Here is a 24,801-nt window from a genome sequence, read left to right as displayed (position 1 = left end):
TAAAGTTATAAAATACCTCTCCACACTTCACTGATGTTCTCCTGCCTGTTCCCCGCTCACAAAGTTGTCCCTGAAGTGACAGGCTACTCAACCAATCACTGGCCGCCGAGCTGTACCATCTCAGTAACTGATTGGCTGAACAGCCTGTCACTGAACAGATGAGTTCAGAAGCTTCAGCGAGCGGAGAAAAGGCAGGAGGACACCAAGGAGCATGGAGAGGCAAGTATAACTTTATTATTTTCTATATAGGTACTTTAGCAAGGGCTTCATGGACATCGCTAACAATGTATATATATAGCCCTTGCTGGATGATCATTAGGCTGGGTTCACACACAGTATATTTGAGGCTGTATTTGTGAGGCTGTATAGCAACCAAAACCAGGAGTGTATTGAAAACACAGAAAGGCTCTGTTCACATAATGTTGTAATTGAGTGGATGGCCGTCATTTAATGGCAAATTTTTGCTGTTATTTTAAAACAACGGCTGTTATATTGAAATAATGGCAGTTATTTACCGTTATATGACGGCCATCCACTCAATTTCAACATTGTGTGAACAGAGCCTTTCTGTGTTTTCAATCCACTCCTGGTTTTGGTTGCTATGAGGACCTGACTTGAGGACCAAATACAGCCTGAAATATACGTAGTGTGAACCCAGCCTAAAGCTGCGTAATAGGCTTGGTAAACAAGCACCGATCTAGCAGATAAGGCCCTTATTTCTTTTGTTGATATTACTATTTTATCCATCCATTTTATCCATCATTATACAAATTGGGCAGTAAGAGAAAACAAAGAGCAATGTGGCTTATACATGTCATTATTTTGAGAGATACCAGTAATAGCGGGATGGTGAATAGATATTTACCCCCCCCCCCCCCCGTTTTTTTGGTTGTTCTGTGGTCCCACCCCCACTAGCATATAATGAGTGTTTAATTAAATGGGGTGCAGCTCCTACCAGCCCAATGCCCTGGATGGATTTTGAAGAATTGCAGTTTACAGATGTCCTGTGGGGAATGAGACACTTGTCTGACATAACCCTGAGGTATTATTCAATCATGTTGAAAGAATTGGTAAAAACAGACAGTATTAAAATAAAAAAATAGAAGCAACGTGTTTAAGGGTATAAACCCACACACCGTATATGCAGCGTATTTACTGCTGCGATACGCAGCAAATACGCAGCAAACACGCAGCAAATACGCAGCAGATTAGCTCTAAATAACTGAACACAGCATCAAATCTGCACCAACAAATCTGCTGCGTATTTGCTGCATATTTGTTGCGTATCTGCTGTGTATACGGTGTGTGGGTTTGTACCCTAAGGGAGGAATTCCCCCTTCCTCTAGTCATTCCTCAGATATCCTGAGGAGGAGGGAATTCCCCTTGAAAAACATTGAAGGAAATTTATCAAGAGCTTTCCGCCTATTTTTAGGTGAATAATTTTTTGTCTAAACTCTATTTACAATCCAGTATTCGACAGGTGAATATTTTTTAGATTAAACTTTTTCTTACTCTGCCTGTTTTTAGTATTCACCCAAAAATTTGCATAATCCAGGATTTGCTCCCCCAATTTATCATATGCGACTGGTGCAGGCCTCCCAGATAAATTTGATTACAACTTTTTTTGCAACTTTTTCTTTCACAAATTTATGAATAATTAGTTAAATTAGTCTTATTCAGCTGGTTAAAAAACAAAGTTGCATGTTTTATGCTGGGTTTACACGGAACGATTATCGGGCGAATTTTCGCGATAACGATCGCATTGAGCGATAATCGTTCCGTGTAAACACAGCAAACGATCAAGCGATGAGTAAAAAATCATTCATTTTGATCTTTCAACATGTTCTTAAATCATTGTTCGTCGTTCGCTAAAAATTCGCAGATCGCTTCGTGTAAACAGTCTTTCAAAGATTTTCCCTATGTAAAAGATGGGCTTAAGCGATCTTAAAAACTATCGCAATAACGATTTTTCTTACGAATCTTCTAACTATTTTTCTCCGTCTAAACGCTGATCGTTATAAAAACCAAATTGTTGCTTCAAAATCGTTAATCGTTCGATTAGGCGAATTATCGTTCTGTGTAAACCCAGCACTAGACTTAATAATAAATGTCCCCCATTGTTCCCCCATCTTCCAAAATACACACCACAATTTTCATTTTATTACTGTCCCATTTGTCATAGGGAAGTCACTGTTGAAAACTGAGCAGTGGTGACCCCCAATTAACAATCTAAAGGTCCCCATACACCATTGACTTTGAATGGCTAAAGCCACCATTCACAGTGATTTAAGACATCAGTCAAGCGTGTGTGGGGCTGTTCTGAGCAACCACAGATAGATGTTGTCAGTGGAGATAGGGGTTGGCCATAATCATTACTGACCCCTTTGTTCAGCGCTTTTTTTTTTTGCGGCTTACCTCTCCCTATAGAGAACAAACAAACGTTGCCGAACGTTGCTGTGTATGGGGAGGACAGATGGTGGATGGGAGAGATAACTATGGCTGGACAATTGTTTGGCCATCAGTTATTAAACCCTTCACGTCAGCAATCTGTACATATACGTTCCTACTGCACATACCCCGTATATATACGTTCTTGGCTGTGAAGGGGTTTGATGTGTGCGGGACCGCTGCAGTGAGATTGTCTCCGCACACATCAGTGTCCTTGGAGCTGAGACTATTGAGAGGCAGCTGCGATCCTGCAGCTGCCTCTCATTAACCCCTTAAACGCCACAATGCACAGTGATTGCAGCGTTTAAGGTACTCAGTGACAGGACAAGCTTCTGTCACTGAGTGATGGGGGCGCCCGCAGGATGGTCCCGATCGCTTGTACCGACAGCAGGGGTAATCCACTTACCTCCGTCCTGTCGGATGAGCAATCCATGCTATCAGACAAGCTCTATGCATAGATCGCCGATGGCATAGCATAGATCAGTATATGCAATCTAATGATTGCATGTTAAAGAGTAAAATAAGAGTGTAAAAAAAAGTGTAATAAAAAGTTTTTAAAAGTATTAAAAAACCCCGTATAACCCCACCAATAATAGTTTAATATACCTCCTTGCCGATTCTAAAAATAAAATTATTGAGGAAAAAAATAAAAAGAAACATATTATATACCATAGCATGTGGAATTGTCTGATCTATTAAAATATAACATTATTGTTCCCACATGGTAAACGGTATAAACGGAAAGAAAAAAAAACAGGATTGCTGATTTTTTTGAATTATATATCAGAAAAAAATAATAAAAAGCGATCAAAACTTTTCTTTTACACCAATATGATATTAATTAAAAAAAAAAAAGATCATGGTGCAAAAAATGACACCCCAACCAGCCCTGTAGGTGGAAAAATAAAAGCGATATGGCTCTTGGAAGGCGGGGAAAACATTGCATTAATTTGACCCGGACATCTGTGCATCAAAGGGGTTAAAGGTGTATGGGGACCTTATTTACTAATGGCACTTGTAACTGGGCTATGAGGGCTAGAGGAAAAAAGGGCAAAAAAATAATTTAAAAAAAAATTGACTGGGAATTCTTTGCACTTATAAAATGATACAATAATAAGGGAAAAAAAATAAACAACTATATTTAATTTACATCAGGGGAATCGAACCAAAGAATGAACTGCTGGTGGTTTCTACACAGGTGAATTACCACTAGATCACAGCTGTAACACATTTGGGCTTAGAGATTCAACTACATCTGAGTGTTTTGTTCAGACAGAGAACTGATCTGCAATCAGAGACACTTACTGACAGCTGAGCGAGCAGGAGGCTGGGCAGCATTAATTATTTATGAAGGAAAGGGAGGAGGATTAGTGGTGAGCCCCAACTCCTCTTTGACACTTCATTACAGTAGGAGACCTGAGATTGTGTATAATCCACTCCACAGACAAATTACCAAAAGGCACCATGCTCCATGGGGACTGCTAACTTTTTCACACTGTTAGCACCTCAGGTAATGCCTGGGTGCTGACAGATTTAAGATTTTTTTTTTTTTTAATCGAGTCATCTTAATTTCTTCATTTAGAAGACTTAAAAGGCTTTTTAAGGGGTTCTCCTATTCTGAATCATGCTGCAATGCTTGAAGAATTGCTAACATGCTTATTAAAATCATGCAAAATATTCAATGGAAGGCCACTCAAGCTGTGCACGTCCAAGCCAAATGATTAATGCTTTGCTTTGTGTCACCTAATAGTACTCCTATTTAGATAGAATTGCAAGTTAGTAAGAAATTGGATATGACTAGATGTTCCCTTTTCAAATTTATGACTAGACATCACAGTAGCATACAATAGAAATGATTCAACGTTTATTCTGGCTTGCTAGTTCTATGTCTAAATACTGGTTTACAGTGCAACTGTTTCAAAGAGCAGACTATAAAAGCTTTGATGTGCCCTAAGCACAAATCTGGAGCTCGGGGAGAACACCAAATATAAACAAACCCTGGAAGTGTTTCCCTGATATTTAAAATATGAGGAAGAATCAGAATATTGTGCCGAAAGTCATGCAAACGTAATCATTTTTAATATGGGCATTTTTATTCTTGTACAATTCTTTTAGCTTTTACTGACTTTCATAACAAGAACATGAAACATTTTAGAACAGGTCCTGATAAATACAATAACTGTTCAGGTGGTGCGGGTTCCTGCTTTAATGCATTCTCCGCTTGCCGTTTGTTCCTATTTGAAATCGATTCATCAAGCATGTAGCAAGCTATATTTTTAAATTTGCATTTGCATATGCTACCAAAAATCACACAGAAAAGTAACAATCTAGAAGAATCCATTATGCCATAGTACGGCAGATATCTAGTATTACTGCAGTATTCGAAAGATTCGAGTTCAAACGAATATGTGATCAAATTTTCGAATCTAAATTTACTTTACTAAAACAGCTAAACAATTATTTAGCTGTTTTAATAAAGTTTACTGCTACCTGGGAAAGCAGGGAAGCAATATTACAGGGATCGGTATTACCGGGGTTAGCAATCCCTGGCAATAATGCAAATTCCTGTAATAGTTAATATTTCATTAATAAAAAAAAGTTTCGTTCTAAAAAAGTTACTTTCCTTGTTCAATAGCTTAATTAAAACGAATCCATGCTTTTGCAATTAAATATACTGTTCATAAAAAAATAAATAAATAAATGTGTATATATATTTATTTATTTACAGTATATTTAGTTGCAAAAGTATGTATTCATTTTAATTAAGCTATTGAACAATGAAAATAACTTTATTAGAATGAAAATGTGTTTTATTAATTAATAAATATTAACTACTACAGGAAGCTCTATTGCCGGCAAAACCTATTGCCGGTAATACAGCTGAATGTAATAATTAATACTTTAATTAAAACAGCAAATGTTTCTTCTAATGATGCTATTTTTTTATCACAATAGCAAAATTAGAAGAAACATTTAGATTTATAGACTTAGTAGTGGAAGCTGTCTAACAGCAACCGAGTAACACCAGGGTGGGAAGGGACCACGTTTTTGGCCCTCCCCAGCCTAAATATTACCAGCCTGCTGCCACCCAGTCCAGGAGCGTCAATTTTGATGCTCCGGGACCACTGGCACCCGGCTCTTACCAGTACCCCTGGTGGCATTGGGTACTGGGGTAAAAATGGGGGGGGGTTAGTGTTAGCCATTTTATGCCGGCTAACACTAAGCCCTGACTTAGCAATGGATTCTGTCTATTAGACGGCTTCCACTACTAAGCCTTTATAGTAAAGAAATAAAGACACGACACAAGTGAAAAATATTTTTTATTCAACTAAAAACACCCCCACACCCCTTGTTGATCATTTTATAAAAAAAAAAAATCCCAACAACCGCTGGTCATCAACGTAGTCCATCAAATCCGCTGTAATCCACAGGATACCAATATCTGAAAAGCAAAAAGGGAAAAACACACAAAAAAACACACAAACAGGAGCACAACCCCCATCATTGTGAGCGGTGTTGTGCACCTTACAGTATGCAGCATCTTTACAGATCGCTGCTTACAGTGTGGCACCCAAGGGGTTAAGGGAGGATGCATTGCATCCCCCTTAACCCTTTGGGTGCCATACTGAACAATCTGGCCCCCAAGGGGTTAAGTAAGGGTCCCCACTTAACCCCTTGGGGGCCAGGCTGAAGGCAGACTGCACCCATACAAGCAAGGAAGGGGTAAAGTGACCCACCATCCTTGTTGGGATAGGTGTAGTGCGGGGGGGGGGGAGCTTTCTTCTCTCCCTCCGATGTCTTCTATCTTCTCTCTTCGCCGGCCTGCGGCACACTAAGCAGACATATAAATCTAAATGTTTCTTCTAAAGTTGCTATTGTGATAAAAAAATAGCATCATTAGAAGAAACATTTGCTGTTTTAATTAAACTAAAGTTCGTTCTAATAAAGTTATTTTCGTTGTTCAATAACTGAATTAAAACTAATACATACTTTTGCAATTAAATATACTGTAAATAAATAACTAAATATACATATTTCGTTTTAATTAAGCTTTCGAATAACGAAAATAACTTTTTTTGAACGAAACTTTGTTTTATTAATTAAATATTATCCATTACAGGGATTGGCATTATTGCCGGGGATCGCTAACCCCGGTAATACTGTGCCCTGTAATACTGCCTCCCTGCTTTCCCAGATGCTTTCCAGAGGTGTTTGCATCACTTTCTAAAGATGTCTTAGACTTAGTGACCTCCAATTCGTCGAATCTTGATTACCAGGTCCCAAGGATTTTTCTCCCATGAACTATAATGGGATTTAATATTCGATCGAATAGTCGAATATCGGGAGCTATTCGAATTGAATCCAATCAAATCGAATATTACACTATTCGCTCATCTCTAGTGGGCACACAATCTAGGATTACATTGCCAGAAACAAATTCAGAAGTTAAAGGGGTACTCCAGAGAAAATTGATTTTTAATTCAACTTCAGTTCCAGCTATACACATTTGTAAATTACTTTTATTAAAAAAAAAAGAAATGAACAATCCTTCCAGTATTTATCAGCTGCTTTATGCCTTGCAGGAAGTGGTGTATTTTTCTACTCTCCACCTCCATGTCCATGTCAAGAACTGTCTAGAACAGTAGGAAATCCCCATGGCAAATTTTTTCTGTTCTGGAAAGTTCCTGACTTGGACAGAGATGGCAGCAGAGAGCATTGTGTTAGACTAAAAAGAATACACACCTTTCTGAAGGACATACAGCAGCTGATAAGTACTTGAAGACTTGAGATTTTTAAATAGAAGTAACTTAATTTACAAATCTGTGTAACTTTCTAGCAACAGTTTAAAGTGTCGATGATCTAAACTCATTTATAATGGTATCTGTTATTTTCTATGATATTTCTATGTTGTATTCAAATAATGAGTTGGTAGCAAGTACAAAATTATATTATGTAGACAAAATTATGCTCCAAACTGTAATCGGTAATTTGAAAGTATTAATGTATGAACTCAGAAACTTTTTATAAGTCCCTAAGCATAACAAAAAAAGAGTGTTGGTTATAGAATATTTGTCTTATTGTTGACATGCTTTACTGTTGTTATACTGATTTGTGCCATGTATGTGTAACTGCAGTGTTATACCGCCACCTACTGTTGCACTTTGGGCACTAGTTGTGAGAGAGGTAGCCCATACGCTAACATTGCTACATTACATCGGGGTACCTTCTGATGTGTGGGAGATGTCTTCTAGTCCAACTCCACAGCCTGAGTAGATGCTTTTTTGCCTCATCCATAAATGGAGGAGAAATACATTGGGGGAGATTTATCAAACATGGTGTAAAGTAGAATTGGTCCAGTTGCCTCTAGCAACCAATCAGATTCCACCTTTCATTTTCCAAAGAGTCTGTGAGGAATGAAAGGTGGAATCTGATTGGTTGCTAGGGGCAACTGAGCCAGTTCTACTTTACACCAGTTTGATAAATCTCCCCCAATGTTTTTATTATATTGCAGCCAACTTTATGCTAAGAAGGACCAGTGTCAAAGGGTTTGCTAAGGACCATTTGGAGTACCAATACTCCTATCAAGATAGTACTGCATATCCCAGAGTTCCCATACAACAGCTAGAACCTCCAAGGCCTTTAGGCCAAGCCTAGATGCATCATGGCTAAGACATCACAGATCTACCTAAAAACATGCACCCCAAAGAGTGCATTGCAGCTCATCTAAGACTGCTGGGAGCCAACGAATGAGCTTGTGAGGACAGCCTCACCCCAGCTATTATTTTGTCTATAACATTAAAAGAGACTGTACCTCCATCTATTGTGGAAGACTGTTTGCCAAGCTTTTTAAATACAAAAAAACGTACTTACTTTCTCTGTATCCTTCTGACCAACTGATTGCACATTTACCACCAAGGACAACCCACTTCCCTTTTCATGGACACTTCTGTGCCCCAGGGTGCATTACACTACCAACACCTATTGCTCACCATCCTGTCACTGAGCCATCTCATAGGGCATTGGATAACCCAGTTGAAGCCTTTGTTCCCACCTGACTTTAACCATGAAAACTTGTTGCACTATTGTGCTAAGCCTTCCCACTGACTCTGTCCCATGTGATTCTCCTCATATATCCATATTTGAAATTTAAAAGGATATTCCACTCAAACATAACGTTCATAACGAGTTCATTAGCAACTGAGAATAATCCTCCCAACATTACAAAAAATCTACAATGTTGCGGATAACACCTGCCAGGAACTTGTGTACATGGAATACCCCTTTAGGTCAAATTTTAGTTATTTATTTACAATGATATTACGATGCTGTAATGTGAAAACAGCTCATGTACATTTAGGCTATGTTCCCACTATGTAAGAGACGGCGCCCGCATCAGAACTTCATACAGCACACAATGAAGAAGCGTCCGGAGCCGCTCGCTTCATTATGTGAACTGACAGGTCTTTCTGCGGCCGCAATTCACTGTATTGTGGCCGCAGAGAACTGACATGTCAGTTCTTTGCGGCGCCGTATGGGATCCCGGCCACAGCGCATACAATGTGTATATGCTTCGGCCGGGATCCCATAGCAGTAAAGGCAGTGTTCCACACCGCACAAAGTACGGCCATTGTTGCCGATGGCAACAACGGCTGTACTTTTACGTAGTGTGAACATAGCCTTAAAATGTAAATTTCAGGAGATTCATGTTTGATTATATAAGAGACGTGTAAGCTAGAAGGAGAGGATTTGAGAGTGATATTTTAGTTTATATGATTTGGAGCAGATTTCAGAGTAAGGCTACATTCACACTTTCAGTAGTTTTTTCAGGACTGCATATGATGTCCGCAATCATCTGCAATCTGGAAAAAAAAAAACTGTCTGTAATCCATCCGTAATCCGTAATTTTATGTGGATCAACAAAGAAGGGGAAGGTGATGGTTAAGTAAGTAGTAATGGTTTAAAATTGTTACTCAACCGTGTTTTTTATGGCTTTGCAGACATAACAGATCTTTCTCCCATAAAAAATTATGGATCCCCAATATTTGCAGACACTTCTTTAGACTTCTAGGGGAAAATCTGTGCCACAATTACAGTCCATCCTAGAGATAATTTTTGTGGATTACGGATCCATACAACTACGGATGGTGTGAACAGCCCAATGTGTTTTAAATTTGTTTGTAATTGCAGATCCACAATTAAGGACTAAACTATAGAACGTGTGAATGTACTCTAAGACCCCGTTCACACTACAGAATTGTGATGAATCCTGCCTATCAGTTTGAATGGTAGGGCTCTTTGAGAGTCACAGAGAGCGGAGGCGTGCAAGCCCTCCCATTCAAAGAGATAGAAGGCAGGATTTGGCGCTGAGTCAGAGTGAGGGGATTCCGTGCGGAATCTTGACGCCGATTCCGTAGTGTGAACGGGGCCTAAGATGACTGAGGAATTCCTGACAGGAGGCAGTAAGTGTGATTACCCCTCGCACACCCCTCGCGCACAAGCCGTTTCATTCATGTTAAGAACTTATGGTACATTCACTATAGGCTATATTCGCACACCGTTTTTTATTAGTAAAGAACGGACGCTGATTGCAATGGCCTCAGCGTCCGTTCTTTACTGCAGGGGCGGCATTGGATTGAAGTCAATGCAATGCCGCCCACTGTGTTCACATACCGTTACTCTTTAGAACGGCCTGTCAATTATCTCCGGACGCTGTTCTCCGGAAACATCAGCTGTTCACACAATGTAATGTGCAGCGGCGGCCGTTCATTGCATTGAGGTGAATGGCTGTGCCCGAAAATCAATCAGGAAAGAATAACGTTCCAGCAGCCGATACAGAGGTATCGGCTGCAGGATTGGGCTGAGTGCAGCCCGGCAGCCGGCAGTTTAACAGCTTCCGTTGCTATGAAACGGACGCTGTTAAATGATGTGTGAACATAGCCATGAAGATTAAACTTCTAATAGCACAGAAACAGCTCTGAGGATGACGGTAATAAACCCCATGCTCTATAGGGACACATCAGCAGGTTTGGTACTTCTAGTCTGCTGATAGTTTCCCTTTAAGTAATTTCCTGGTGATCTCACATTTTAAGGTTTAAGTTATTTGTTGGTGCTTATTGAATTATTAACCGAGGTTTATAACCATAGATATCATGTCCTTGTAGAGTTAGGGAACAGAATACGGGTTTGCCACTTCTGAGGTCACAAAAAGAAACTGATTTTACAATTCCCTTATGGGTCCGTCTGGTGAGAAGTTTTATTTTTACCCAATTTCAATATCAGTAAGAACCGCAGACTCAGGTCATATCTATGTTAATGTTCAATAGAATTGAATGAATTCTTTTGTCTTGGACTGGATTTTAGACACTCGATGCAGTATGTCTGGCAAGTCTCAGCATTCAACCTTTTGAAGTGCAACTGATACTGAAGTTGTTTGGAGCCTTCTGAAACAGCAGAGAATCCGCAAGCGCAGCTCAGAAGTACTACAAATAAACTTGTCACGGTGTGCCTACAAGCTGCTGTTTTTGACTAACGTCACTATAGCTCTTACTAAAGGGTTTCAGAAGCATAAGCGTTACAAAGAATAATACAACCCTCAGCATGGAGCCAAAGAAAGAAAAAACAGTGACATATTTAAACCTACACAATTCTTTCCCAATTCTTTTTAAATACTTGGGTGTTCTACATAGGAATATCATCCCCTCTGCAGAAGCATCCAAAATGTTAGTCATATTATTTACTAAGCTTTGATGTGTGTCTCTTATGTTTGAAGTCAACTAATAGGAATGTGAGGGTCTTCATACCCGTGTCTGCTTCTTTTGAAAGGGAATTGTGAATACCGAGACACCACTTACCCAAAATAGTCCAACAAAAGAAGCTCTATTTAAACACCACTATGCACTAACAAACCAAGCAATGTTGTAATATAAAATAAAGACCCCAATTGCTGCATATGTAAATACTTATTGTCATAAAATTTCAGGGGGGGGGTTGGGGAATACTGCAGATAAAGCAGATTTAACCCCTTAAGAACCAAGCCTATTTTTCAGACCATTAGAATTTCCCCTCACTGTGTTTCATCGGTTGTATCTTATTTACAATAGCTGCTGCTATAGATTTTATACTTCATTTTGAAGTAAATAGATTTTTAGTAGTCCGAAAAATTCTTTAAAAATTCAATTCCACAGATTTTTTATTTTGTTTTATTTTATTTAACAATCCTTACCTTTTGCCATGATTTACCACCAAAACAGATATGAGCATAATTTTCTTTAAAATACCAAATTGTTCATAAAAAAAAATCTTAAATAAACACAGTTCATTAAAAAGAGGGATGTCCACAGTACAACACTTTAGGACAAACAACATATGGCAATCTAAATGTAAAAGATCAAGAGCCCTGTCCCATGTAAAGAGACGTTAGGGGGGGGGTTATCAAACATGGTGTACAGTGAAACTGTCTCAGTTGCCCCTAGAAACCAATCAGATTCCACCTTTCATTCCTCACAGACTCTTTGGAAAATAAAAGGTGGAATCTGATTGGTTGCTAGGGGCAACTGAGCCAGTTTCACTTTACACCATGTTTGATAAATCTCCCCCTAAATTCATGATGGGCAAACATACTACATCCAGAATAAGGGTTGTAAACCTATTCAAGCAACCAGACTATATCTGATGTCACAACATTGTCTCTGCAAATGCAGGTAGGCATGCTCTGGGTCACTGTGTTACACCATAGGCCACAGGCCTGCAGGAGAAATTTATCAACCCTGGCACAAAGCCAGGTATAACAGATCATAGATGGAGCCATATCACAGAACAGGTTAAATGGCTGGGATCTGATATATCTCAGAGACGTCCTCTGAAGGGTGACCACATGGACACAGCTTCTGGTATTTACTAGATCGCCATTCCATACTTGTATCTCAATAAAAATATATATGTATCTGTGTATATGGCAGGGAGATAATGATTTTGGCTATAGGGGCTGATCAGAGGTGGTACCATGACTCTGATCAGCTTCCTTGTCTCTGCTAAAGAAAAGCATCACCACAGCATTGAGCTGCCACCACCATGTTTCACGATAGGGATGGTGTGCTCAGTGTAATGTGCAATGTTAGTTTTCCCAGCACACTCATTTTGCATTTAGGACAAAAAGTTTAACTTTGCTCTCATCTGACCAGAACATCTTCCACGTGTTTGCTGAGTCTCTTACATGGCTTATGGAAAGTGCAAACATTACTTGTTACTTGTTATGACTTGCTTTCAAAATTGTCTTTCTTTTTGACAGTCTTCCATAAAGGGCAGAAGAAGTAGCAAGACTTCAGAAGACTTTGGAGCTCCGATGTTAAGGACGGCCCACCTCTCAATGATGTACTGGGGATAACCCTCCTTTGAATCAAGCCTAGAGGGGCGTGATTACTGCGCTGGCGCTGCCCAGGACCGTGACTACTTGGAAGAATGACAACACTCAGATGTCTGCTGGGGGTCATTTCCATACAGCGCAAATCTATACTAAAGTAAGTTTTAGGATTATTGCAGGCAGGGACAGAGGCTATAAGCATATTTTAGGGAAGTGTGCTGGGTGATCTATAGTATGTTTACTTTATGTGTGTTTGTTTATTTATTGGTTCTCTTTAAACAGGTCATTTTATTTGCTCAATCAGTCAGATATCACCCTTTGTAATAAGGCTAGCAATTAGCTGACAAATGAGCAAATGCTCGCTCTTTGGCAGCTCACTTCTAACATGTCAAAAAATAATTGGCATTGCCATTGGCTGCACATCCCCCCATGTAAGGGCCCATTCACACTACGGATTCGGAGATTCCCCCAGGAACCTCTGTCCTCGGACTCCACACCGAATCCCTTCTGCTTTGTCTTTGAATGGGAGGGCTCGCGTGCCTCCACTCTCCACTCAAAGAATTGACATGAGAGTGGAGGCATTCAAGCTCTCCCATTCAAAGACATAGCAGGAGGGATTCAGCGTGTAGTCCGCGGACAGAGGTTCCCGGCGGAATCTCTGCCAAATCCGTAGTTTGAACGGGCTCTAATAGGGGATGTGTGATCAACAAGAGCCCCACCTACACTGTTATTAAGTTGTGCAGAAGGCTCTGTAAATGAGCGCCAATCTAATTGCCTTTAATTGTAGTTTAAATGTAAAATATTGTTTTTGCCAACTAATGTTTTTAGAATAAAAATAAAAATATGATCATGCTTAATTTTTTAAATCTTGCATTTTGTAATTAAACCTTAGAAATCCCGGCATATATGAATGTTGCAAACAATAGCAGACTAGTGTAATACGAGTACTGTATATTTAATACATTTATAGACTGATTCTGTTTTAAGGACTTCATTTTAAAAGTAACATTTGCAGGCCAAAGCTTCTTAGCCCTTGACTATATTTGCATGACCATGCAGTTTTGATGAATTTGGCTGCCTCAAAGATGGTAATAGCTAAAGTGTATCTCTGTAAAATCATGATACTCAAAGACCGTAGCAGCTTAATTTATTTAATGGATTTAAGCAATTTACAAAATGTTAGTTATGTTTCATTGGCTTATACCCTAGACTTTATATATTTCAATAGTCAATCAAGATGGGTATGTTTCAATGATCATACGTCAATCTAGAGATGTGCAGACTTAATGGTACATTAGAATATATCTATAATAGTGTTCGCTGTCATTACAAACTTGACTTTTGAACCAGACACAATATAAGTAAGTTTCTTTTATATCAACTTCTTCCTGTGGAATCACATGGTCACAGACAATATTTTTGTGGGAAAATGTAAATGGTCACTGTTGTTATAACTTTACAAATCTAAATCAATAGGTGGATGTGATATAAAGCAAGTCTGTAATTTGCATTCCTTTTTTTTTTTAATCATGTTTTATAACAAAGCTGAACTTACCAGAAATCTAGGTCCAGTCTCCTGAAGGCAGCTTTTTAGTCTTCTGCTGGTTAGGGAAAAAAAGAAAAGAGACCAAACACAGGAAGTCCCAGTTATCTGCGTGCTGATAGAGAAGGCAGTCATTTGATTAACTGACACATTGAGCGGTGACACTTAGTACTGGCTGGGTTCTTCCTGCGCAGTAGAAAGAGCTGAATCACTGATTTAATGAAGGTTATCGCATCAACTTAACCACATGAGTAGTGATAAACAAACTTGCCAAATGTTTGTTGACGTTGGATGCAGGTCTAGGGAGTCCTCAAAAACATGGAGACAGCCATAGGCTATGTTCACACAACATCAAAAAAGTGAAAAGGCGTCTGTGTTAGGATGGGAACTGGGAAGACATATAGACGGTGCAGTCACTGTCACTGACACCTGCCCCCGCTGTCCCTACCTGCTTGCCACACTCTGCCCTAGACGGCAGCGGACAACTTGGCGGCGTTCCCTCACCTGCAGTAAGGTGAAACACACAAAACAAGACGAGACGAATACACACAATAAAGGGTAGTCAGCAGTCCAAGTTAGCAACATTCGGTATACTTAGGTACAAAATCAGGGTCCAATTAGAAACGTCGAGGTCCAAAAGCCAGAGGTTAGGAAAACAGGATAAACAGGTGAGAGGAAATGCTACATCAAGATACACTAGGGTTACTAGGCTCTATCACAGGCAAGGAACCTGAGACAGGTGAAGGTACTTGGGGAACTAGGAGTCCTAGCCGGACTCAGATACCAACAGCTGACTGGTAGTGTAAGCTGTAAATCAAAATCACTAAGATCACAAACACCTAATGCTAATCGGCTGGGGGAGTGAAACCCTGGCCACTGCTACATCAAGGAATAGCAGAGCACAAAATAGGAAGCAGTCTGGCTGTTATGGACGCTGCCGGTGCACCCCTAGCAACCGTTCCTAGCGGTCATCTACAGAAGTCGTAACAGTCTGCCTTTTCTATTAAAAAATACATCCATTATTACTGCGCCTAGTTGATTTAAATGCAGTGCAAACAGTGGAAGTTTTTCTTTTCTTGTTGTTCAGCACAATTTTTCTTTTTTTCACCATCCTTTCACTGTTTTTACTATTAACCCCTTAGCGACCCATGACGTATCTAATACGTCATGGCGCCGCGGGGGGTGTTCAGAGCGGGGTCCCGCTGCCGCGCCGGCTAATTAAGCACTTCAATGCAGCTGTCAAACCTGACAGCTGCATTGAAGTGCTTTATGCACACTATCCCTGGTGTCTAGTGGGTCGGATCTCCCCCCCGCGATGCGATCACGGGGGGGAGATCCGTTCTTCTGGCCGTGCCGGGCCTCAGCGTCGGAATGACGCTGATCCCGGCTCGGCAGTAGATTGCTGTGGCCTGCAGCAGGCCATAGCAATCTATGACCGATCTCATGGATCTTTGCTGTGTATATACACAGCATTGATCTCTATGAGAGATCATTGCTGTGTATATACAAGCCCCCCAGGGGGGCTTCTAGTGTATGTAAAAAAAAAAAGTAAAAAAGTGTTTTTATTAATAAAAAATCCCCTCCCCTAATAAAAGTCCAAATCACCCCCCTTTTCCCATTTTATAAATATAAATTAATAAATAAATAAATAAATAAACATATTTAGTATCGCCGCGCGCGTAATCGCCCGAACTATTAATTAATCACATTCCTGATCTCGCACGGTAAACGGCGTTAGCGCAAAAAAATCCCAAAGTGCAAAATTGCGCATTTATGGTCGCATCAAATCCAGAAAAAATGTAATAAAAAGCGATCAAAAAGTCGTATATGCGCAATCAAGGTACCGGTAGAAAGAACGCATCATGGCGCAAAAACTGACACCTCACACAGCCCCATAGACCAAAGGATAAAAGCGCTATAAGCCGGGGAATGGAGCGATTTTAAGTGACATATATTTGTTAACAATGGTTTGAATTTTTTACAGGCCATCCAATACAATATAAGTTATACATGTTATATATCATAGTAATCGTAACGACTTGAGGAACATGCATAACAAGTCAGTTTTACCATAGGGCGAACGGCGTAAATGCAAAACTCCCCGAAATCAAAACAAATTCATTTTTTTTTTTCAATTTGACAGCGCAAATGATTTTTTTCCGGTTTCACAACATATTTTATGGAAAAATTATGCCTGTAATTGCAAAGTACAATTGGTTTCGCAAAAAATAAGCGCTCATATACGTCTCTAGGTGAAAAAATGCAAGCGCTATGGACTTTTAAACATAAAATGGAAAAAGCAAAAGCGCAAAAACGAAAATTGGCTTGGACCTTAAGGGGTTAAATTCAATGGTCGTTTCAATTAAAGACACATCCAAAGGCCTATTAGTCTACCTAAACTAAAATAATGTACTAACAGCTGTCATTGCAAGGGCGGACAAACAGCAAAAGGAAAGACGTAATTTTAAACTCAAAATGATGGACGTCATTTTTTTCTTTTCAAAAACCGAGAGGAAAAAGCGTTGTGCAAACATAGCCCTAGGCTGTAAGCTGCATGAAACTTCTCCAACTGCCAGGAGTCAAATGCCAAGAGCTCAGAATTGGGCGAACCTTAATGTTTGGCAAGTTTGCTCATCACTAATCATTAGTCATAATCCAGAACCCTGAGTCCAGCCGTCTTTTCCCACAGGGAATCCCTTGGGGGGTGGGGGCACATCACTTTTTATCCCATGTCACCAATCATTCATGGTGACAGGGGATAAAAAGTGCTGGGAGTACATGGTACAAGCGATCAGCGGTATATAGTATATACCGCTGATCGCTTGTACCGGGACCCATCAGGGGGGTCCCCGATCACTGCCCCATGCTCTCTGCTACCTCCGGTGGCGGTGAGCATGGGGCTTTCATTCATTTTTCTTTTTTGATCACTGTAAACAGACATTAGTCTGTTCACAGTGATGGTGGCGGCCATCTTGGATCTGATGGCCGCCGCGGGGTGGGGAAGTTAGTGACTGGGGCACTAGGGGGTCTGATCTGGGGTCTGATTTTACTTATTTCATCTCCCCCCACCGTGGATTCACGGTGGGGGGAGATGAAATACAGCGGCGGCACCGGCCCGTTAGTGACCGCCGCTTCGGCGGTCACTAAGGGGTTAATGGGGGTCAGCTGCCAGATCGCAGCTGACTCTCATTACCTCCGGGGCTTCACTCAGATGAGAGCAGGATCGCTATCCCTGCAGCGATCCCGCTCTCATCACAAAGCCCCCTAAAGTCAGGAACGTATATATACATTCCTACTGCACGGGGTATGTGCAATAGGAACGTATATATACATGTTACTGACGTGAAGGGGTTAATAAAAACAACAATCAGCTGAAGAGTCGATCATTGGCTATTTGTTGTCATCAGCTGCGGGTTGTGCATTTGTTATGTGTAATAGTGATGCGCGGCCGATGGCTGATGACAGGGTAAAAAAAAATAATAAGCAACATACCTACCTCTCCATACACCCCTTGTCCTCCTGGCTTTTCTCCAAGCTCTCTGTTAACTGAAGCTTCTGTAGCCATCTTTGAAGTGACAGGCCGCTTAGCTAATCACTGGCCATGGCGCTTTCTTGTCTCGGCCAGCAATTGGCTGAGTGGCCAGTCAGTTCAGAGATGGCTTTATAAGTGCCAGCGGTGGTTGTGTTGAGAACAGAACAGGCAGGAGGACACTATGGGAACCTGAAGAGGTAAGTTTAATGTTTATTTTTTTACACTTATACACTTTTATCAGCAAGGGCTGCTTGGACATCACTACCATTATGCCTGCACGATTATCAAGCTGTGTAATAGGCTCAGTAAGTGAGCACCCAACTATCAGATTAGCACTCGCTTACACAGAGCATCAGGCCATGTAATGCAACCCTTAGATGGTGTTATTTATAGGAGAAAGCCTTGACTGTGCGCATGCAAGTTGAGCCTGTCCGTCCCCTTCAGAATGCCCACGCTGTTCCTGAAAGGTAAATGAAAGCCCATAAAGCAATGAATTTGGCAGATATAGAAAAGCTGCTGTGTTAACAGAGCTTTAAGCTTCCCCAATCAGTTCCCTAGGAGAAGTCACTGATGGCAGGTGCCAGTTATTAATGGTGATGGTTGACATGAGCCAAAAGCCATACAGCAAGAGGACACAGCCAAGCTAAAAATCTGAGAATCCTGATATAAACTCTGAAGTGCCAGCAGGGATGAAGGCCAGGATATAGTAAAGACTAACAGGAGAAAAAAACAAAAGGTCATAGGCTGTACCCATGTTTTCCAGGACTCTCTATGGTTGCATCCAACTTCTTCAGCCACCGGTAATCAAATGCAAAACGTTCGAGTTCAGAAGAACCTGAGCGCACTTGAGGTTCGCTCATCTCTACATCTGATCACAGCTTGGCTTCCATTTTTCAAAATGAGCTGTCTGAAATAAAAATCCTAAAAATGTTTGTCTCAGACTGATAAATCTGGATCAACAATGAAGCTAAAAGGTAAACTGATTCAATGAAGAACTAAAAACCAACCAAAAGAAACTACAACAAAGCTAGACCAGAACAATGCATTGCAAAACACAAAGAACACACAAAACAATTGAATGGAGTATATAATATGATTTAAACAGAACTGCAAAGTCCAGAGACGCCAAGGGCCCTATTACATAGGATGATTATCAAACGGAAAATCGTTATATTGTTCGAATTTGAACGATAATCATCCTGTGTAACTGCGGGCAACGAACGAAAAATTGTTTGTGTGTTGTTGATCATTGATTTAGATCTGACCCTAAAATCATCGTTAATGGCTCGCTAATCATTTGCTGTAATTCCACATTCGTTCACTAATTGGTCAGTGTAATTCCAGACTGTTCATTCTTTTGCTGGGATCAGAGGAAGTAAATGATAGTAACGATCATTGTAACAATCATAACTAACAATCATAGTTCTGTGTAAGGGTCCATTTACACAGACAGATTTATCTGACAGATCTTTGAAGCCAAAACCAGGAACAGACTATGAACAGGGATCAGGTCATATAGGAAAGACTAGAATCTATCCTCTTTTCAAATCCATTCCTGGCTTTGGCTTCCAAAATCTGTCAGATAAATCTTTCTGTGTAAACACACCCTAATATGGTGAATGATTTCAGGTTGATGATAAACAATCTTGTTTGCAATCGTTTATCAGTAGTAGTTACATGGGACATTTGTTTCAGCGATTAACAATAAATGATCTCAAACGACCGCTATGGCAAACAATCTTAAATCGTTTACCCTATTACACAGGATGCCGAATGTTACTTACGATGGGTTATTACACCGAACGATGTTGGAACAATTTGTGAACGATCAACAATGAAAATAGGTCTAGATTCTATCAAATGATTAACGATTTCTTGTTAGTCGCTTACTTGTTAAACAGTTATCGTTTAAATCCAAATGATCTAACGATTTTTTGAACGATAATCTTTCCGCGTAATATGGCCCTAATAGGACCCTAACTAATCACGGACTTCACCCTTGGCTAACCCAGGACATCACAGTTAAGACCAGCTTATCCAGAGCAACTACCGCAAACAAAAATAATAGACAGAAAGTGACGGAATAGCAGGATGATTCCTGTTATTTAAACAACTACACTCAGAATTTATAAGACTATGCAGGTTGTTCTCCCTATGAGGTATCTGTCTTGAAAAAAAAAACTGTGCAAAGACACATTAAAAACCTCTAGCTGAATGAACTGGCATTATCACTGGTGACGCAAAAGTGAATGTATCACTTTAGTACCCCCCCACAATCCCCCCGGTCACTCACACAGTAAGGTAGGTGAGTGTCACATTGGGTGAATTTGGCAGCTTTTTCAACCTTGGAGTTGTGGGCAATCCGCCAGTAATGAAGATGTATGAATGCTTAATGCAAGTTAATGTAATAGGTGTCACAGCCATAATTTATAGAAGCTCTTTCTAAAGCATTAAATTCATTTATACTCCTTAAAAGCTACTCAATCCTAAGGACTAAGTTAGTTCTGTGGGGTTCTTCTCCTGGATTAAATGATATATAAATTGTTAACATATCACAACTCATCCATTAGTGCATGTGAAAGCAATAAATGTGCCAAACTAGCAATAACATGATCGAGGAAAGTCATTCTGGTCATTAGGGCTGAAAGCTTTTCATTTATGACCCATGGTGAAAAAGAGAGTGAAAGCTGTAAAACAAACTCCCCTGACTGATGGCAACCAAATGCATTGCTATATTATCCTGAAATGAAAAGAAAATTAAAATATATTTTACATTTAAAAAATGAGACAATGTTAAGTGATTTATAGTGGAGTGTACCATGGTACGCTTGTAATTTGTGTCCTCGGGGGCTGGTTAGTTTTTCAGGTCGAGACAGTTAAACTTACTTGTTTTAAGCAGAATCAAAAGGCCTCCAGTCTATACTTTTTAATAACAATTCTAACAATACAATATGTAAATGTTATACAGGACAAGTAGTCAAAATAAAAATTAAAAAAAAATCTTGGCAACAGGGACATCCTAGTAATTATTTTTCCCCATTCCAAGGAACCTATTCACTTATTAGAAACCTTTCCATCTGTGGTTGAGGTATCCATGGTTTAATCTATGGTGTAAATATATACCAGATGCCCCAATCACCACAAATAATTAATATTGCAAGTAATTATTACAAGTAATTAATAAGCAATTAAAAAGGTATTCCACTCAAACATAACTTTTCATTTGTTGCTGCCCATGGTAAGACTAACAATTCATTTCATACTTGTTATTATCTATTCAGTCAGTCTCCTTCCCCCAGTTCTGAGCTACTGCTGAAGTAATAAAAAACTGTGTGTGAGCTATTCACTCTGTCTCTCCCTCCTACCTTCTGAGACAACTGGCTGGCTTTATCTGCAGCATTATAGCTTCTTTGTGATGCTGGGAGGGTTATTCTGAGGTAAAATTGCTAACAAACTTACTGTGATTAACTCTCCCAGCATTATAAGAAGTTACAATGTTGCAAATAAAGCCAGTTATGGACTTGTTTACATCAGAAGGGAGGGGAAAAGAGACAAAGAAAGGCTTACACACAGATTTTTGTGTCTTTAGCAGAAAGCAGCAGCTCAGAACTGGGGGGAAAAGACTGAATAGATAATAAAAAGATTGGAATGAATTGTTAGTCTTATCTTGGGTAGCAACATATCAAAAGTTATGTTTGAGTGGAAAAGGGAAATTCATAAATAAATTTAAAATTTGAATAAATTCAAATTTAATTATTAAATAAATAAAGAGATGAAAAAATACATTTGAAATTTGAAAGATTAACTTTGAGTTAATAAACAATGAATACTGAAAAATAAGAATAGGTGAGGATAATCCAACAGAGATATGTCCTCTGGGGAGGGGAGGGGTACATCATCGAACCAACACCTTTTTAAAAAAAAAAAAATTATTTTCTTATCTTTTTATTCAAGCATATACAAATCTACATATTTCCACCTTTGCATTACGATTAACGTAATTTGACGAAATTTGTCCATATTTTTATAAATCTGTTTTATTCTTTCCCACCCCAACCCATCCACCCATTCCAGCCCCTTGGAGGAGATTTAGTATAAAAAAAAAATCGAAAAGGGAAAAAAAAGGAGACATAGGCTATGTTCACACAATTTAAAAAAAATTTGATATTTGATATTAAACGTCAGTTTTTGCCGTAATGTAACTGACTGCAATGGCAATGCATTGAAGTCAATGGGAAGACGGATGTCCAATGCACACAATGCATTGAATAACGGACATTTTTACCGCAGACGTCAAAATAATGATCATGATCATTATTTTCTGAAGTCTTTTGCAAACAGCGGACGTTTTTTATTACATGTTCACACACAGTTTTTGTCACCGTTCTTTCTCCATTTTTACTATTAAATTCAATGGACTTTTCAATTAAGACACATTCAATTAAGGTGAATTAGTAACACCAGACTAGTATAATGTACCAGCCGTCATTGCAGTATTGGGAGGCTATACATCTGTTACTCAAAATGACAGACGTCACTTTGTTACACGTTGTGTGAATATAACCTGAGTCAGACTTAACAAAGATATAAGGGAAAAGGGAATTAAGGGAAATTCATAAATAAACTTAAAATTTGAATAAATTCAAAGAGATACATAAATACATAAATAAATAAAGAGATTAAAACAAATAAATTTGAGTTAAAAAAAAATGAAAAATGTGTGCTCTTGTGGGGGGAGGGTATATTTATTAAGTCTGGCGTTTTCTGCGTCGGGCTTAAAAATGTCCCTGCAGCGCTAACACTACGAAGATTTATGTAGAGGCGCATTGTCTCTACATAAATCCCGTGCGCACCAGTGGGTGCGCCGAGGAAACCTATGCCAGTTCAGAGCTGGTAGGTTTCCTGATCATTTTTCTGCGGGAAAAAAAAAGTTAAATGAAGTGGACCCAGAGTCTCCCTGGATCCTGGATCTTCGGCAGGGCTGTGCCTCAAACCTACAACCTTGTTTGTATTTTCTACCTGGATCCCCTGGCCCCGTAGACTGGCTACAAGAGGCAGTGATCAGCAGTGAACAATCAGTAATAAAAAGATGAAAAAACTGCACTCACTGTTGGGTCCGTTGATGTCCGCACATAAGAAGTTGGGTCCGTTGAAGCGCTCCGCGCGAAACGAGCCTGTTACCCGCACCCAGCTGGCGTCTGCTCTATGATCTCCGCACATAAGAAATAAAAGAAGTTGTCACGAATGTCGGTGAGGGCAGTTTTTTCATCTTTTTATTACCGATTGTTCACTACAGAGACTGTTTACAAACTAGCACCGCCAGACACATCCCCGATTGCTACCTGTTTGCCTAGAAGGTTTAGCTCCAAGCTGTAGTGCCAGCTACTCTTTGTTGTGCTGTTAGTGATCAGCAGTGTCGCACTCGTAGCACAACCACCCCAGGTGAGCGGCTTTTGTGCCATTGTTGATTACCAGCTTCTAGATTGCAGTAATACACTATGGGGGGCTTGTATGAAAAGGCGAAAATGCCTTTTATAGGCGCAGATGGGGCGTAAAAATATTTGCAAAGGGTATTTTTGCGAATATTTTTTTCGCATCGGCCCCATCTGCTCCACCTATACCAGTGGGAAAGAGAGGGGGCGTTATGGGGGATGCAGCAGCATGCTGAGGGGGTGCGGCCTCTGCATGCGCCATATTTATAATTTTTCTGGCTCAAAAATTACACTACAACCTACGCCAGCTCAGAGCTGGCGTAGGTTCCAGTGTAATTCTTGAGCCAGAAAATTTTTGCACCAAAGGGCTCCGTGCGCTCGAAATTTCTGTAGAGGCAGTGCGCCTCTACATAAATCCCCTGAGCTCCGGAGCTGCGGGGACATTTGTAAGCCCGGCATAAAAAACTCCAGACTTCATAAATGTCCCCCTATGTGCACGCCGGTGTCTTCTATCTCTCCTACTCTCCCTCCTGTGTAACAACAGAATAAAATACATAAAAATTGAACAAATCTATAAAAAAAAATACCAACAATAATTTACAGAATTTGATGCACACATAGTAAAATGTAAAAATTCTGATTCCACTCTATAAACATATACCAGTGGCTGGAGAAGCTGAAGTTTTTCAGGACTCCCTAGGTTGCATCCAACTTCTTCAGCAATCCAATGCTGCACACTCATATTCGGACGATCTCTAATAATTGTCCTATGAATCAGCATGTTTTAAACACAGCATGAGACTAAAATATGAATATAAGAGTAAAAGATCAGAGAGCTAGTGTATAACAGCCTGTAATGAAGTCATGTCATGCAGCCAGATTCGAGTAAGGAATGTCTACAGTAATTGCATTTAGTTAATCTTGCAGCATGCTCCCAATCATCACTGCTAATTCAATTGTACATTCATTTCACCCTGCTCATTGCCATTAAGCGTGCATTTAATTTCTTCAATAAAGAATTAATATGCAACATACAAAGGGAAAGGACAGCTCACCGTGCCAAAGCACACAGCTGCCCTACCATTTAGCGCAGAGATAAAAGACACAATATCATTGGCCGGCATAATTCTCCTGTTGGATATGTATCATTATTAGATGAACATTTGGAGCTTTTATTTCTACGCCTGTTATTCCCTACTCGGTGTGCACATATTCTTCTCCGTGCCAGAAAGAGATGTTATGCACGACTGACATATCTGCCATTGTTGTCTTCATTACACCCAGGCTCATCTTGTGCTCTACTTGTAAGAATTCCCTTATCTGGTCTTCATGCAAGGGTTTACAGCAGCTACACATTACAACATCCCAAGATAAGGTGGCTGGATTGCCATTATTCCTGCCTGAACTGCAGAGAACTGACAAGCAAGGCATGTATAAAAAGCCGAATGACAAAGCGGCAGCCACTTTCCGCCCACCAATATAACAG

Source organism: Dendropsophus ebraccatus, chromosome 7 (genome assembly GCF_027789765.1).
Source record: "Dendropsophus ebraccatus isolate aDenEbr1 chromosome 7, aDenEbr1.pat, whole genome shotgun sequence".
NCBI classification, from domain to species: domain Eukaryota; kingdom Metazoa; phylum Chordata; class Amphibia; order Anura; family Hylidae; genus Dendropsophus; species Dendropsophus ebraccatus.
This window is presented reverse-complemented; position numbering follows the sequence as displayed.